Source organism: Lissotriton helveticus, chromosome 8 (assembly GCF_964261635.1).
Source record: "Lissotriton helveticus chromosome 8, aLisHel1.1, whole genome shotgun sequence".
Lineage (NCBI taxonomy): Eukaryota > Metazoa > Chordata > Amphibia > Caudata > Salamandridae > Lissotriton > Lissotriton helveticus.
In genome coordinates, this window is record NC_136069.1 from 1,285,723,129 (window position 1) to 1,285,742,355 (window position 19,227).

Genomic DNA, 19,227 nt, shown 5'->3' on the forward strand with positions numbered 1-19,227 from the left:
GAAGTCGTTGTTATCATGCACGAACATTTCAGCCATCCAATTCAGTAATGGAAAGGAACATACATGTTCTTCAATAGCCGGAGCCTCTAGCACCATCAGAGGACAACTCAGGCTTTCTTCAAGATAACTGCGTGCCAGAAAGTCATGGGCTGCAGTCCATATCTTCCAATTGTCCAGGACACCATGAGCCGCTGCGCAGGCCATAAACCCCATACCAGAACAATCTAGTTCATGAGCAACTAAGGGACTCATTAGTAGATCAAAATCTGGGTCAGGAGACACCGTGTTGCAGAGACACAAATCCAGGGCCCTTTCGAATCTGCAATCCAGGCAGTGGAAAACTGGCTGCACGCAAGTAAAGTAAGAGAACCGGAAAGATAAACCATATGCCACACTCAGAGTCGCCAGAGGTAGCGTTCCATAGTATTCAGTCATCCGGTTACGAAGTTGGAGCAGCCGGGGCAGATCGTCATGGGGCACAGAATGTGCTACCATTTTGGAGTAAGCAAATTAATAGCAGTACGCCCGCACTCAAAGCGAGAATTAACGGGAAACCGCCAAAGACACTAGAAAAAATACAATGATAAAATGCTGGCATCACACCAAATATAGTTTGGAATGAGGTCACAAGGCCAGAACCTACTACTCTAAAAAAGTGTGCCAGGCCCATGCTGGAAGAGGCATTAAATATTGTGTGAATCAAAGCACTGAAATGCAGGGGCAGATCCCTATATAATAAGGCATGTAACTCAGTACGAGTGTTAGCAATGTGAAGGACGAATGTTTCACGCGCAGATGTAAGGGCGACTACTTTCTGGGACAAAAGAGCCCTTATTTGACTTATCTTGTTGAACTCTGCTTTCAAGGTCGGAATAGAAGGCCAGATGGAAACATCGAGCCTCCCATGTAGAGGAGGAAACAGATCATTCTTACAGCAAACAACACGTTGGGAAACAGTAACGATGTACGGAATTCCCACAAGCATACCACTGCAATCTTCATTATTTAATAACAAATAACTACCGTTTGCTAGCAACGTAAAAGTAGGTGTAATAGCCGGGGGCCTTTCAAAACACACGCAAGATTTGATGCTGTCATATTACACTTATCGTGTAATTGCAAATTTCGGCAGACTAAAGAGTGATCGGGAGTGGAAGTGCAGTCTTCACCTTTTAAATAAACTTCTTTTCCTTCCCTTAAGCACCTATATGTAAATGGAAGATTCCACACTTCATGGAGAAAAGCGCTACCTAAAGGCTCAAATCTGCCTATGGCATAGTGTTTCATGCATGCTTCAAATTTAAACAGAGGGAAATGGATAGTTATTAACCCATGGATAAGGCAAACTGCTGAATTCGACTCGGCCACTAAAAATGTCTCCAATGTTTCAATATGCAACAGAGAAAACGTGGCATCTTTCATCAACATAAATTGTTGTTTAACAGTCAAATTAAAAGGCAAAAATAAGTTGTGTTCATGTTATCCCAAGGTGCCCTCCCAGCCTTTAACGTTTGAAGAGTCCATGCAAACTGCATAATAGAACGCAATTGATTTTGGCCATGGTACAGAACTGCAACGTCTTCTTGTATAATATCAACGACAGATGAAACAATATTATCTAACGTGTAAATATGGAAAGAAAGGGTGTTAATGCTGTTATCTACAACTGCAAGCACTTTTTCTAAATTGGCTTGATCAATAGCCCTGAGCCTAGAAGCAGCTTCAATTTGGGACAGTTTCCAAACCTCGTTGTAAACAGCATATATCCATCTTTTCAATCTGCCATATGCAGGACCTTTCACAAAATCATTCAAATCAACGGTGTCAGTTAGGTTAGGTAAATGTAATAGTTCCACTGACGCTAAGGTAGAATCATGTTTGAGCCAACTCTGACACAAATTGCCTACAGAATAGGTGCTGACTGAATGTTGACTCTGAAATCGGGGATCTATTCTAACCTCTGTATAGCCAGGGGTCAGACCCAGAAAACGTTGCTGGCAGGAATCTGCACTTTTTTGCCACAGCAGCCAGCCTTCAGGATTTATGCTGGAAACATTAAAAGAGGAGTTTTGCAACAGGGCTTGTAAATCACTGAGGGAATTACTGGTGTAATTTTTCCAATGGGGGTATTCACCCAAATCAGGAAATGAAGGAGCATTTAATTTTTTAGACGTAGCCAATCCAAAGCAGGTGGTTTGTGAAATAGTAGCATTCAGAAACAACATATGGTTCGGGAAGTTCTGACAAGGCATGATGCAAAGCCTCGTGCCTTGCACTTGCAAACTTTTAGAACCCCAAACAGATTTAAGATCAACTGTATCTTTCCACAGCTCATAGCCCCCAAGAGCCAACTGGTCAATAAAGGACTTTGAATACAGTAATTTTGTGTGGGTAAGTCTAACCTTGGAAGAGGACTTCTCAGTCATCCTAAAAGAAAATGCCCCAGGGTTGGATTGATTAAAATCAGTAACGTAAGAAAACTTCTTTAAAAGAGTTTTAGAGCTGCTTTCAACAGGTGCGGGACAATGTTCTCATTGAGTGTAATTAACCACATTTCTAAATGTGTTTGCTTTGTGCAGAAATTAACTTCCATAGTGCTGGTAACAGAATAAATCGGCTTAATTAGCAGAATCTAAATACAAATCTTCAGCATCAAAGGCAGCATAATATTTCAAATCAGAAAATAGAGCCTCTACGGCCTGGACGTCCCAATCATCAGAGCAAATATTTTGTTTAACCACATCCCCCATAGAAACACGAAGTATATTAGGGACATTATTAATAAGGGTGGGCGTAGTTCGCGAAGTAGCGCTACGCGAAGCTACACGAAGTGCACTTCGCACTACGCGAACTTCATGTAGCACTACGCGAGCTGCATAGTAGCATGTTCGCACTGTGCAAGATGCATTTTCAATGATTGCACAGTGCGAACAAGCATCTGGCACTGTGCAATCATTGAAAACGGCATCTTACACAGTGCGAGCTGTAGTTTTCTGCCGCTCGAGTAGATTTTTACTCGAGCGGCAGCTTTCTCAACGCGAACTGGTAGTTTCTCATCGAGAGCGGTCGCGAGCATGCACGACCACTCGCAATGAGAAACCTGACCTCCCCGCGTTGAGAGTCTCGCCGTGATGTCATTTTGCTTGCTCGCGAACATGATGTTGAGGACCGCAAACAAGCAAAAAATGACCGCTGCACTACGCTACGCTGAGCTACACGTGTTCGCACTGTGCTACGTGCAGCTCGCGTAGTGCGAAGTTGCACAAACTTCGCAAACCACGCGAGCGTAGTGTAGTGCTTCGCCCACCCCTAATTAATAAACTCTGTGGGACCATGAATCTGGAACTTTACAGCATCCCATACAATCCAATCTAAGAAGGGCCAAGCAGTTATGTTCACAAATGTCTGGTCCCTCTTCATTATGTGTGATGAGGAGTGGGATGCCAAAGTTCCATCAATTAGTCAAATTGTAGATCTTTCTTTTACATAATGTCTGTTGACAAGACGGAAAAAATACACCACAAATCCAATGGACATGAACAAAAAAATTGAAAAAAGCACCAGCCAAATGTAAGTCCAAGGGGGAATCAAAAGTGTTTTTTAAACCAAGCAGCAAAAATAGAAACTTTTGAAGGGGACTTTGATGTGGTAGAGCCGGTGTCAAATGAAAAACGTGATTGATTAGCCACACAGGTTTCCAAATCAGGCATAGACAAGTCAGTGGGGTAAGTATATTCAGTTTCATTAAGAGGATCACCAGCCGGTGGATTCAATAAAGGATTCGTAACTGTATTCATCTCAATGGCAACATCAGGCCCAATGTTTGGATCCGGGGCCAAAACAGAGTTTTGCAGCATTGCTGGACAAGAGAGCGCAGGTGTCATACTAAGAAGAATCGGCCACCCTGTGTAGTTTGACATTGTCAATGGAGATGTACCTGTTCCCCTTTCGCCCAAGAAGAGGAGGTAAAATGACTGTTCTTGTCCCCTGCACGCCAAGCACAGGAACTGGAGCTCGATAGGAGGGGCCAAATTCCTTCTTGTTCTCGACCTTCTCTTGGACCAGTTCACCAACTTGGGGTAGCCAGCCGAGTACTGGAATCCGTAACGCAGCATCAGATGTGGAGGGCAAATGTTCCTTTGCAAGACTGTCTCTGGTCTTTTGTAGTTTCTGTAAAACATTAGAACGTTCATCTACGTCAAAGGACTCGGCCGACGCCACCATGTCTAGGCCCTCAAGGTCCGGAACAAACATTTTGATGCCAAAGAGCATTTCGTATGGGGTCCGCCCACCCAGAGACCTTCTACGGAGATTATTAAGTGCACGCTGTACGCTATTTAGGTGGGCTAGCCAGTCCCAACCTGTACCTAATACCTTAGCTGTCAAGGATTGCTTTAAGTCATGGTTCATCGGCTCCACAACACTATTGCCCAAAGGCCGATATGGAGACGAAAATTTGACTTGGACCCCCAAAGAACTCATGGCATCCTTGTATGCCGTAGAGGCAAACGCCAAACGCCAAACCCGGGTCCGAATGGCAGGTACCACATGCAAAAATTCCCACAAAGACACGCAAATCCTTTACAACAGTTCTGGAATCAGCACTGCGTTGTGGCCATACCCATACAAAGAGCGAGCAAGAATCAACTGCAACTAAGATGTACTTATACACAGTATCAGAAGAGAAAGCACCGCAGTGATCTAAATAAACACACACAAGTGGTTTTTTAGATATGTACAACTGTGTCTGGGCAGGGCGTGCAGCAGTAGAAGGTTTAATCTGCTGGCAAATGTTACATTGAAGGACATAATCACGCATCTGTTTGTACAATCTGCGCCACCAGTAACGCTGTTGTAGGAGAGATATAGTGGCTGACACGCCGGCATGCGCTGAGGTCATACCCGCGTGAGCATCTATAATCAAAGTCTGTCTGTGGTCCGCATTGGGAATCAACCTGTCACCAACATCGTTAATTCTCTCATAAGGAACTTTATCAGGACTTAAATGATAAGAGTATTTACAAGGGAAACCTCTCGGGTCATAACTTCCCTTCTCTGTTGTGGCAATAGCTGCCAAGATGTCATCATCAATCTTACTTTTGGAACATTTAACTCCTGCTACTGAATATGTTGCAACTGCTATCTTGGCGGCTTCATCAGCAAGACAATTGCCAATAGCGTGAACTCCGACACGCTGGTGATCCAGAGTATGAATTACAAAGATTAGTGGGAACCATTCTTTAAGCTCAGCCACTCGAACCCAGATCATTTTGTGTTTTATTGTGCGACCTTTGGAGTCACGATAGTCATTTTGTGTCCAAAAGGATAAATTGTCATTGTATGATTGAATACAGTAGTAAGGGTCCTTTACGATAAGAGTAGTCACACTGGGATCTGCGTACTCCAATGCAAGCATCAGAGCACGAAGCTCTGCCGATTGGGCGGTACAGTCCCCTAATGTCTGTGTATGCACGACATCGGACTTGAATTCACCATCCACCATAGTACCAACCACTATTGCGCAGGCTGAAGAATATGCGTGCTTTGAACCGTAGCCGCTTGCTCACTACCGTCAGTGTAAATGATACAATGAAAATCCTCAAGTGGGCGCATGGTCAGAGGAGCAGGATGAACAAATTCATACTGCAAAAACTCCTGAGTCTGCAGAGAGGAATTAAAAATGAACGTGACATCTGGAGATGTCAATGACATAGCCCATTGTATCCACCGTGGGTGCAAAGCTTTTGAATTTGGTACACTGGCTTACGTCACTGCTTCTAAGGCAGGATACGGAGTAACAACCAAATGTGTTTTCCTGTGACAGTGCATATTCCTTAAGAATTGCCATTTGCATTGCTGTCCAAACTTTTTCCACAGTGGAAAACCGCAACTCAGCCGAAGTGTACAAGTGTGACTTGTAAGCGATAGGGACTGTGTCACCCTCATTAAAAGTGAGGTACCTGAAACCCACCGCCCCTGGTACGATTCTTATCACCAGATTGGTGTGGTTATCACGAGTCAACAAGAATTTAGATTCTAGTAGATCAGCCTGCAAAGATTGCAAGATGGCGAATGTTCGGGCAGCCAGCACGATTTGGAGAAAGTAGGTTGTATTAAAGTGTAAAGAGGCTTGATACGCTGGGCATCATTTGGGAATGTAAGTACGCCCGAAATTCAAAAAGCCCAGTAAAGATTGTAGTTTTTTCAGTGTTGTGGGAGCGTGCAATTGTGCGCATTTCTCCAGGAAGTGAGGAGCTAAACCTCAACCTTCATTGTTGAGCTTGTAGCCCAGGAACAACACTGTGTACTCTGCAATGTGACTTTTCGCAAAGTTGAATTTATAACCAAAATCCGCAAAACGGCAAACAATGCGGTCAACACGGCACAGATGCTGCCATAATTCGTCGTCTGTGAGATAGATGTCATCCTCATACGAACATGCATCTGCATCGAGTCCCTCCAAAAGAGAGACTATGCGGGCGGCAAAGACGCCTGGACTGTTTTTATAGCCCATAGCCAAACGCCTGAATTGCCGATGTTTGCCACCACTGGTAAAAGCTGTCCATTGATTACTAATGGACAGATTGTGGGCAAAAAAAGCCATTGGATATGTCATGTGTGATTTTGAACCACTTGCGCACGAGATTATCCACAAGAGCAGAACTGTGAGTATTTTGTACCGAACACGCACGACTATGGGAGTTTAAGGGGCGGTAATCCAGTACCAAATGGTACGAGCCATCAGGCTTAGTCACATTAAAAAGAGGGTTATTCATCGGAGACACACACGTTTCAATTACACCTTGATATTCCAATTGTTCAAGGATCTCTGCAACGGGAGCTTTCACTTCACGCCTCTTGGGGTATTGGGGTTGAGGCTGTGGCATAGACCGTAAAGGAATCTCATGTCTGGGGGAAATTTGTCCCGCCCACAGTGAGTACGGTACAAAGCCGGCGCAAGTGCCTTAGCCCAATCTTCTGCAAAATGCAGAGCCTGATCCTTCAGCACTGTGTGCATGATACTAGGTAGGATTACCTCCTCCCTTTGCGGAGCAGCTAAGACAAAGGGTGGGGGCCAGTCAACCTCCGCCAACAAAATATCATAGGTAGTAGTTAGATTTTCCCAAAAAAATCCTTTTATGGAACGTTCTATGTCACCTTCAATTATAAGGACAATATCATAACGTCTTTCAAGGAGAGCCACTTTAGTGTCAGCTGTCTCTACTACAATGAAGGTGTCAGTCGCTGTCACCTTTAGTAGTGGAGGCAACGCCTCTCGAACTATGGTAATTTCCGACACGCTGTCCAACAGAGATACTCCTCCGGGGTCGAATCTAGCACGATACAAACCCGCAAATAAATAAATAAACATTGTCAGCGTCTATGTCAGATTCCGAATCTGCGTTCTCACTATCTGTGGCATATCTCGCTATTACAGCAGCAACTTTCTTCTTTTGAAACTGAGGCCGTTGACGCAGTGACTCGAGCTGCTTGCCTTTTCCGTCAGCCTTGCGAGGCTGCTCACGGCTCTGTTGGGCACCTTGTCCTCTGCCGCCTCCTCCTCCACCAGAGGATGAGACCGATGTTTCCTGCAAAGAGCGAGGAGAACGTTGTTCAGGAACCTGACATTTATCAGGTGACTTCATCATAGTGCGGTCGCATAACTCATATGTACGCTCTGCAGAGGCAGGTATTGGCGAAGCAGGACGGGACCCCTGTTTGTGTTGCTGTTTCCCCTGTTTTTATTCTTACTCCAATTTTGTTTCGGAACTTTCTGGCGATCATCTTTATCAGAATTCGCCGACTGAGTTTGTTGCTGTGCTTGTTTTTTAGCAAAAGGCTTAACACCCATACTATTACAGCCAATGGTTTTATAAGCCTCAGTAATAATTTTCGGTAACTGACGGGGTTTCTTGGCCTCAGGAACATCGCGCAAAGCATTAGACACCTAGAAGCTTACTGCATCTCCCTTAACATTAGCAAGGAGGAGATCGCAAACCATGTCAAACACTCCCACGAGGTGCATTCCCAACTCAACAGCTGCCTCGGGACTGTGTTCATCTTGAGCGCGTATAACGACAGAGGATAGGACAGCCATTGACTGTGTGCCGAAGCACCTAGTATAGACTGCTGCAAAAATCATACCCCATGTGGTACAGTCATTAACGTCTGGCACCAAGTCTTTCTGCAAACTTATAGTAAGGATCCTGTGTTTTTTGACAGGAGTGGTATTAGGAAAAACTGCCACCAATTGGTCAAATTTCTCGGCAAGACAGAAAGGCATCTCATCCTTATCCTGGGATCACTTGCCCATAACCGCATTAACCATAACGTACCTCCAGGGGCCCCACCCGTGCGGTTGCTGGAAATATAATGAACCAGACCCCTTATCACTGAGACTGCAGAGGCATAAAGGGGCCTTAATTGAACAGCTGTATAATGCGCCACAGCAGGGTGCGGGGTAAAACCAGCTAAAACAGACCAAGAAGCGCCTGGAATTGACAACGGTCCCATTCTGGCCAATGTTAAAGTGTGGGGGAGGACGCCATTAAACCAAACGCTGTGCTGCCAAGCAGAAATCGGAACTTCCTGTGTCCTATATGGAGCGTACTCCGCAGGCCCTGCAGTCGGAGTGTAAGTATGAAACACATTAGTACCAGCATCAACCGCAGGAAAGGTAACCAATGAGTAAAACAGCTCAAACGGATATGCTGCGTCCACAGATACAACAAAAACCACAACCATGCCTTAAAAGGAGATGTTGAAATCCTGCAAATGATTGTGCACAGCCAAGCGACTGTGAACTGGCATATCCACGACAGCCATAACGACACAGAAAGAGCTAAGTATAATGCAATGTAATGAAGCACACCTAGGTAGTAAATAAACAGAAAACCATTTTAAAATATCAAGCTTGAAAAGACCTATTTAACTATAATTAGGTTTATCCGTCACCACTGTCAATCGGAAACACTAGGGAGGGGGTCGTGGACTGATATAAGCACTACTCGAGAGTCTCACAATAAGACCACTACGTTGGGTGCGCCATGTTGCAAGGATCCTGCTCCTACACAGAACTGTGCAAAGAGACCCAGGACATCAGTGAATTGTGGTGTACCAGAAAGTCACCTCAGTACCTAGAAAAACCCAACCAGCTAGCATCTGTGTCACATTAGCTCTTCGTCCTATAGCAAAGTGACCAATGATTAGACAACCTAGAACATGCGACTTAGGACCAACTCAGGAATGGTGGGAAGGGAGAACACTCTTTCTCTCATACCAGTCCACCAATTGAGTAAATAAGAGACACGGGTAAGGTTAAAATATTTTAACGACGTGCTCTCAGGTGCAGTATCTTTGCCAACATAAGCAGACATATGATTAGAAATATTATGATCAGCATTGTTACAATTGCATAAAATACAAAGAGAGAAATCATATTACAATGATGGTGAAAACAGGTCTTATGGCACCTAGTTATAACACCCTCCCTATTTAGGAACTATGTTTATAAACTATAGAAGGCCTCTTAGGCTTGTACTGGGACCCCATTACCTCTCAGCTCAGCGAGAGTGAATCACATCAGGATCAGCAAAAGCTCTCTGCATCCCTGGAAATGGAAAATTTTCCAAGTGTGTGAAATCATGGCAACTGTGCAATAATAAAGGCGCCAGAATCTCAGCTGGCTCACAGCTGCCATTTGTTGTGTCTAAAAAGCGTTAGCCGATCAGTTCGAACAACAGCTACAGTGTTATGATAACCTTGATGGCTTCAGCACTCACTGTGCAGACTAGGGTCATGATGTAAGTCTAGGGATGTTGAAAAACAAGTCTTTCTCTTGTGAAGACATTTGCGCAGCCTAACTCACAAAAACAGCTATATGCAGAGTTGTGTGCAAAAGCAGCGAAAGGTAAAATGGCGTTTAAACTTCTGATAAGCCATGCCAACATAATATGTGTGCAATCCAGGCCTAGGCCACACTACAATATAATTACAACACAAGTATATAAGCAGAGATAGGGAACGCACTCTAGATTACCATTTGTCAGTTTTTTTTTCTTAATATAGCAGATAATGCTGACAATTATGATCTATGTTCCCCTAAGGGGACTGGTTAAGCAACCCCCCCATGTGACATTGTCACTGGGGTTCCCAGCTTGTGGCTTCCGCCATCCTGTGTGCATCACAACACGTTATTGGTTCCTCATGGGACTGTTTGGGGGGAAGGGTGGCGGGGTTCTTAGTTTCCACATGGGATGGGTGCACCTTGAGCAGACCCATACCATAAAGAAACATGTCACACACACCGTGGGCTCATGCTTTCACGTCTTAGGCCTACTGAGGAGATTTTTTCCTTATCTTTCAGACACAGGGAGACAGACCGTGTTACAGACCTTAGTACTTAGCAAGCTAGACTAGTATATTGCCTTATTAATTGCAGGTAATGAGACCTCACTTAACCGACTACAGATCATACAAAATACGGCTGCACGGTTAATCCTGAACACCCCCCTAAGATCAGCCTCACTCCCCCTCCTTGACCAGCTACATTGGATACCCATAAGGAAGCGTGTGAAGTTCAAGATATACTATCTAACACACAAAGCAATCTGGGGAAAAGGACCCTCCTACCTGGCGGAGAGGCTCCACCATTGTACCCCTACCCGATCAAGCTCCAAATCCCTACTCAATATCCCCAGAATAAAAAAGACGCAAACTGGAGGCAAGACATTTTCGGATCAAGCGCCAGTAATATGGAACCAACTCCCTATCTCCTTAAGACAATGCCCAGACCACTGAAAAATTCAGGAAAGCCCTGAAAACAGCTCTGTTCTAAGATAGCCCACTACCGTTGCCTCTACTGCATGTCCAGAGCGCTGAGATACCCTTTCGAGGGTGATTCAAGCGCTACACAAAACTATAAACTAAACTAAACTAAATGGCTTTGGCAATTGGGGCATGCTGAAGTGGGTGGGTAGGGGGGATGGGTTTGTTTTGGGTTGGGGTGTGTTACAGTGATTGCACTGACATGTCAGATTAGGCTTGTGTTAGTTACACTTAAGATGAATGCAGTGAGATATGGTATTCAGTAGGAGCTGTGTTTCAATTTGAATATGGCTGAGAAATATAATTGTATAACGTGGAATGTTTGGGGGCTCCCCACACCAAAAAAAATTAGGCAAGTGTTCGCTTATTTGGATCGTCATAATATTCAGATTGCTCTCCTCCAGGAGACGCATTTGACGACAATGTCTGACACTAAAATCACTCTTAAATGGGCTGGGTACAAATTGGCTTCCTCGTACTCCTTGTATGCTAGAGGGGTGATCATACTTATCAAGCGAGGGCTCTCTTTTACACCTATAAACACTTACACGGATGGTGAGGGACGATGTGCCATGGTAAACTGGTAGTCTCCCTGGTCACGTTTATCAATGTGTACGGGCTCATAGTAGATGAACCAGACACCTTTACACTGTCGTACATTACTATGCGCGATTGGCCGGACGCAGCAATTTTGGGGGGGAGGGGTGATCTTAACATGTACTTGGACCCTCAATTAGATGAATCAAGTACCCAAGGTCTGTGTACACCCAAAATCGTTCACAGTGTTAATGGTGCCATGCTCGAATTTGGCCTAGTCGACTTATGGAGGGTGCGTAATGGCGCAACGAGGGTGGGACCACACGCCACACCTGCACATAACAGTTGGTCCCGTTTGGACTACTGGCTCCTTAGTGAGGGAGCAAACAGCTGAGTCGCAGATGTCTCAGCACTCCCGCCTAGACTGTCGGATAATAACCCAGTGCTGCCTATCCTTGCTATACCTGCTAATATCCAATGCCCCTATACATGGCAATTCCGTTCGGAGGCCCTGCTGGACCCGGTGTACGGTGAAGAATAAGTATGGGCGAGTTTTGCGGATCTGGGGTCCGCGAATTTGCGTGAAATCTCAAAGAAATACGCGAATTCACGGATTTTCCCGCGAACTTGCGGATTGTTTTGCCATTTGCACTCTACTCAACTGGAGTACTTTCTACTGGCTAATCAGTAAGTGCTACCTCGTTGGGTAAATGCATAGTGCTTTTCCTACACTGCAGCTGCGTAAAGGACCAGAAGATTTGTCTCCAGTGACCATGTGTGCCTGTAACTTTGCCACCGCGCCAAAAGGCGCCGAGGTCCCCTGAGTGAGCTGTCCATCATAGTTGGGAAAGGGCGGGATGACGTTTGATACCGCTAGTGTGTGGTGCGGGGCCAAACGGGCAGGGCTTCTATGCGTGTCAACATGCCTCTTGTGTATAAAGGGTCAGAGCGAGTAGGGCAGCAGGTGAGGAGAAAGCAGCCTCCTGGTCACAGGAACTACAAGGGGATTGCGCTCGAGAAACTCATGGATTCAATGACCTCCCTCGAGTATTACAGCTAATTTTGATGGCAGATATGGGGTTAAAGCACACTTGCCCAGCTTCGACCGTGCTCACTAATGTTTTGGGCTGATTAAAACATTACTGAATTTGAACTTCAACTCGGGCACCTGCTAAATCTGTAAGTGCTTCCTGTTGAGGTTTAATTTTTGAGACAGGAGCCTCGTGCCAGAATGAATCCTGCCCTGCATAGTTATCCACGAAGATGCCACCGTTTTGTGCAATACCTCTACTCAACTGGAGTACTTTCTACTGGCTAATACAGTAAGTGCTACCTCGTTGGGTAAATGTAAAGTGCTTTTCCTACACTGCAGCTGCATAAAGGGCCAGAAGATTTGTCTCCACTGACCATGTGTGCCTGTAGCTTTGCCACCGCGCCAAAAGGCGCCAAGGTCCCTTGAGTGAGCTGTCCATCATAGTTGGGAAAGGGCGGGAAGACGTTTGATACCGCTAGTGTGTGGTGCTGGGCCAAATGAGCGGGGCTTCTATGCGTGTCAACATGCCTCTTGTGTATAAATGGTCAGAGAGCGAGCAGGGCAGCAGGTGAGGATAAAGCAGCCTCCTGGTCACAGGAACTACATGGGGATTGCGCTCGAGAAACTCATGGATTCAAAGACCTCCCTCGAGTATTATAGATAGTTTTCGACGGCAGATATGGGGTTAAAGCACACTTGCCCAGACTCGACCGTGCTCACTAATGTTTTGGGCTGATTAAAACTTTACTGAATTTGAGCTTCAACTCGGGCACCGGCTTTATTTATATCTGTAAGTGCTTCCTGTTGAGGTTTAATTTTTTGCCCACAGGAAGCACTTACAGAGTTAAGGCAGGTGCCCGAGTTGAAGCTAATTTTGTTACCATTTTAGAATGGCGCCGGCAAACTGCCAGAGTTGAAGTTGCAACTTGCAAGTAAGTAACTTCAACTCTGGCAGCTTGCCGGCGCCATTCTAAAATGGTTACAAAGTTAGCTTCAACTTGAGCAACTGCCTTAACTGTAAGTGCTTCCTGTGGGCCAAAAAAAATCCGCCCGCGAGCAGATTTGTGGATTTTTCAGCAATTTCGCAAAATTGCCGAAAATCCGCAAATTCCGCGAGCGGAGCGGATTTTTGGCCCACAGTTAACAGTGAAACCATACGGAATGCCATAGAGCAATACTTTGTTCTGAATACGGGCACGGTAGAGACTGTGGCTACGCTGTGGGAGGCTTTTAAGGTGACCATAAGAAGGGTTGGCATTAGCACCACAGCTAGCATCTTGAAGGACATTTCAGGTCAACTTGCAAAGACAGAATCAACACTGAAGGTTTTAGAACACCAATACGCAATCGCACTCTGTCCTGAAACACTTCACCGAATAGATGAAGCACTGTTAGAGTATGATGAACTAGCAGAATCTGAAATTCGATATAGGTCCCGCAGACACATGGTGCGGGCTTATGGCGAGGGAGGACGTCCGAGCCGTAACCTGGCCGCCAAAATTAAATCCTGTGCTGACTTTCACTGTATCACTAAAATTACAGATAACCTAGGGACGGAGCACTACGCCTCAATGGAGATAGTAGATCAATTCTGTGGCTTCTACGCGGATTTGTATACATCACATGGATCTGTAGAGGATGCTGACCTAAACGCCTATGTGTCTGATATAGCATGCGCATGGCTAACAGAAAATCACCACAAATACTTGAATCAATCGAAAGACGAAGCAGATATAAAAGCTGCAATTCATGAATTACCCAACCAAAAGGTGCGAGGCCCTGATGGGCTCGCAGCTGAATTCTATAAATTATTGATCTAGGTGCGCCTCCCCTTCTCGAGATGTACGCAGATGCGCATGAGTCGGGTATATTGCCACCCTCTCTTCGCCAAGCATTAATTATCACGCTATTAAAAAAAGATAAAGCCCCAGATCTGTGCGAATCCTACCGACCTTTATCGCTCATTAACATAGATGCCAAGTTTCTGGCAAAGATATTGGCAACCAGATTGCAGCCTTTAATGCCCAGCCTGGTACTGCCGGACCAATCTGGCTTTATTCCTGACCGCTCTACCTCGCACAATCTCAGAACAATATTCGCCATGTTCCCTGTTCTGGATCCTGAATTGCAGGCCGCTGCGGTCATGTTGGACGCAGCAAAGGCGTTTGACTCGATAGAGTGGAGCTACATGTTTCACATACGGCGACATATGGGATTTCGCCTCTATTCCTTGGCTGGGTGCGATTATTATACATTGCACTGTCTGCACTGGTGCGAGTGGGGGGATTAACTTCACAACCATTTTGGATTAATAGAGGCACCCGTCAGGGATGCCCGCTCCCGCCATTATTGTTCACTGTGGTACTTGAGCCGTTGACCTGCATTATTCAAATGCATCACAGAAAAACTGCCCTTAATTTCCTACACCGCCCAGTTGGCATCTCACTCTAATCTGACAGCATGATGTTAATTATCAGAGAACTGTCATTGTACCGGGCAGAGGTGTTGAGGGAATATATTAGATGCAGCTAATTCTCGGGACTACAAATTAATTGGGACAAGTCAATATTGATTCCACTAACACCCCAAATGTCTCCCCCGCACATGGAGTATCCACCTTGGTGTCTGGGTGCATCGTGACCCTGAGGTTGTCATTTAAGAAAACTATGGCAGAGCATATACCTCTCTAGAATAACAAATAGATAGATGGTTTATGCTATCCTTCTCCCTAGCAGATCGAATTGCGATTTTCAAAATGGTCATACTCCCATGCTATTTATACCTCTTCTGTAATATCCAAATCAAACTAACTCAACACTATTTCATTGAGGTACGATCCTCACTTATCCGCTTGACATAGGGAGGCCGGCAGGCGAGGGTGAGCTAGGCCACACTAATGCTAGACTATAACTGAGGGGGATTTAGCACACCAGACTTTTATTTATACTACTTATGCACCCAAGCGCAATACACGTACTACTGGTTCAAACCGCATGCATTCACTCCACACTTCGCAGTGGAAGACGGTGACGCCTACCCAATTCCCCTAGCTGGCATTCTCACACATACCCGAAGAGGGACGCCCAGAACTGAAATTAATACAATAGACACGACAATTGCAGCGTGGCAGGCCATGGGTACTCTTACCAACAGACTCCCTCTATATGCACCGGCACTCCCCATCGTGCATCACACGGCACTGTCCGTGACTCGTGAAAAAGGCCCGCTCAAGGCACTGAGGGAAGTGGGAATAGTAGCCATGCAAGACATATACATAACCGGACACTTCCTTATCACAGAAGATCTAAACTACATTACTAACCCTTCACTATTGTTTAATTTTACTATCCACAGATTAAGGCAAGCCATCAAAGTCCATTACCACTCATACCCAGCTGAACCCCCAACACTACGTGCGCTACAGGTGTTACTGGTTGCACCATTGAAGCATAAGATAGTAAAGAAACTATGTAGAGAAATACGGGAAGAGAGAGTTCCCGAACCGGATAGAAGCCTGGCCCGCAGGAATGATAGCCTAACCCCACCACTACTAGACAAGGACTGGGAACATATTTGTAAACTGACCAGTGCCCTCACGCCCAACGGAAATTTGCACATCATACATTTTAAATATGTACATCAGATTTACCAACCCCCCAGATTTACCCCCCCCTTAAACTGCACATCCCATACAAATCGCTTTGTATAGTTTTCAAAGCCCCTCACAGCACAGGCCCAGATTTCTTAAATCAGCTGTTCCAGTGGTACATTCCAACAAGAACACTATGTTCACTGGGGGCCAAGGTGATCACTGTTCCGCACACCAGAAAAGCTTTGTGGGGGGGCAGAAGCTTTGCTGCATGCGCGGTGAAGGCCTGGAATGACGTTCCTTTTTACCTTAGAAACGCCACTGATCTCCTTAACTTTAGGAAGGGATTAAAGACCTCGCTTTTTACTGAATAATTCCTTTCCTCCTTGCTCTCCATACAGTCCAATATCCCGGCACTCAATTGTAACAATTTTTAGTTCCTTATGTATTAAACATTAAGACTTTTTTTATCTATGCACAGATCCTGAGTATTACATCCACAAGTGACACTTTTGGTTCTTATTAGTTACATGAATTTATTAACACACATTAGTCAGCATAAACACCAAAAAATTATGTATACATCAGACACAAAATAATATAAGAGCTGGTCAGGAGAAGATGATCAACAAAATATACAGGACAGTTGGTATTTAGTATGTCCTCCTTTTCCTGATCCACAAAAGACAACAGCTGACACGTGTTTCGTCACGTCATGTGACTTCCTCAAGGCTGCAAAGATAATGGTTTGTTTTATTTAAAAGTTCTTACAAATATACATCATATAAAATTCAATTTAACCCTTAAACACTTCTATTCTTGACTGCAGGAAGATAACAAATGAGTATGAAATAAAAGAGAAAAGGCTCTCAAAAAAGAATCAAAGATTATTACACCCTATAAGTGGCAAGTACGTTGAAAATGCCTATTTGTTTGTTAGTGCAAAAAAAGTGCAAGTAACCATCACCCAAATAGAGGTTATGAGAGGGGCTAACCTTCTGAATATTTATAGGACAAAATAGAATGTCTATGTCTTTGTTCTTCCCGATGAGTTTCAAGATTCCAATGTTCTTATACTGAATAACCTATTTCGTAAATATATGAAAAGCACATGGTTTTAGTGTTTTGTTTGACCATAACTAAGTCCTACTAAGATATTGCGGGATAACACCACTCACTTTGTTCAAGAGTCTGTAATGCTCCTATTGACTGTCGTTCGTATTCCCGGCATATAGTCTATGTGTTATTGATCTCACGTACACGAATTCAAAGAAACGCCCAGCGTTCTGTGATGCGGTAGAAAATTAGTGATAGTGACATTCTTAGTAAATTGGAAGACATGGAATGGACAGATAATCTCACATTTGTCACAATGGATGTATGCTCGCTGTACACCTGTATACCGTTGGAAAAGGGTCTGGAAACACTAGCAGAATGCCTGTCACATAGGGATGCCAGTCTTTATGAAACACAGAGATGATACTTGACCTTACACGTGTGGTCTTAGAGAATAATGTTTTTTTGCACCAGGGAGAGTGGTACAAGCAAGCTATCGGTGTAGCTATGGGATCCAAATTTTCCCCTTCATATGCAAATTTATATATGGGCTCTTTTGAGAAACATCATCTTTGGAAATCATTAAACACAAAACTCACAGAACATATAATTTATTGGGGTCGTTATATTGACGACATTTTTGTTCTGTGGTCTGGAAATGAGAATGAACTGGGAGAAATGTTGGAACATCTTAACAACAAAAACTACAATCTTAAATTCACCTACAAGAGCAGTGGAGAAGAAATAGAATTTCTAGATGTGATCCTGTACCACAAAGCCAATAAAATAGCGACGAGACTATTCAGGAAACCAACGGCGTGCAACTCTGTTTTACACGCCGGTAGCGCACATCCCAAATCCCAGGTCAACTCCATACCATTGGGAGAAATGACCAGGTTGAAACGGAACTGTAGCGAGGAAGAAGTTTTCCAGCTAGAACTAACACAGCTAGAACAGAGATTCCAGAAGAGGGGCTATGCAGGGGATGTACTACGGAATGCAAAATGCAAAATCGAGAAGAAATCACGATCTAGCTTGATTAATTCAAAAAAGTTTGCAAAAAAACCCATTGAAGAACGTAAAATCGCTGTAGTAACTGGCTACAACACACATAGCCACCATGTACATAGAATTTTTAAGAGACACTGGCATCTCTTAAATATGGACAAGGCGTTGAACAAATACATCACGCCACATCCTATGATATCGTACCGACGGGGTACTACTCTAAGAGAAATGCTTTGCCCCAGTTATCTGCCTCCCAATCAGAAACCACCAACTTGGTTCCCACCCAAACCAATGGGATTCTATAAGTGCACAACTTGCTGTGTGTGCCAATTCGCAGCAGACAAATTACAGGAATTCCAGTATAATACGGGAGTTAAATATAACATCAAACAGTTCATTAATTGCAACACCAACTATGTTGTATATTGCATTATTTGTTGCTGTGGCCTAATTTATATAGGCAGTACGATCCGCTCATTAAAAGATAGGATACAAGAGCACATAAGAGCGATACGCAATAATAATGGCAGTTATCCCTTGGCAGTACATTTTAACCAAACTCACACGTTGGAACAACTAAGAGGTATCAGATTCCATGGCATTGCTCAGGTGAACTGTGGGCCCAGGGGTGGGGACAGAGTGCTGATATTGAGACGGACAGAAACACAATGGATTGTTAAACTTAGGGCTGTTGAAATGGGAATTAACTTTGACAAGGAGATGCATGTGCTTCTGAAAGCCCTATAGAAGTACCTGCATGATATCGATTGCCATTCCTTGATAGTTATGCCAAAATGCTGATATATGATACAACATTACCTTGTATAGGATGGGTGGTTTGAATCTGTTTCTGATGTATGACCATTGAATTGCATTCCGTTATTTCCAAATGTGGCAGGACTGTCACCTTTCAGCGAGTTTCCGATTAAAATGAAAGTTTTTGCAATATATACAATATTGTTATGTACATGTGTGTTACAACACACACAAAAAATGTTTCTCTACTCAATCTCTCTTTGTTCTCTTTTTCTTCCTTTTTTTTCTCTCTCGATGTGTCTTTACATTCAGATATAGAGAGGAGAAACTTTAAGAGCATGCTTCAATGATTGATAGGATCTTTCCCTCCCCATTACATTTATATCTGTGCGACGTAACTGTAAATACCGAGTAGATACAC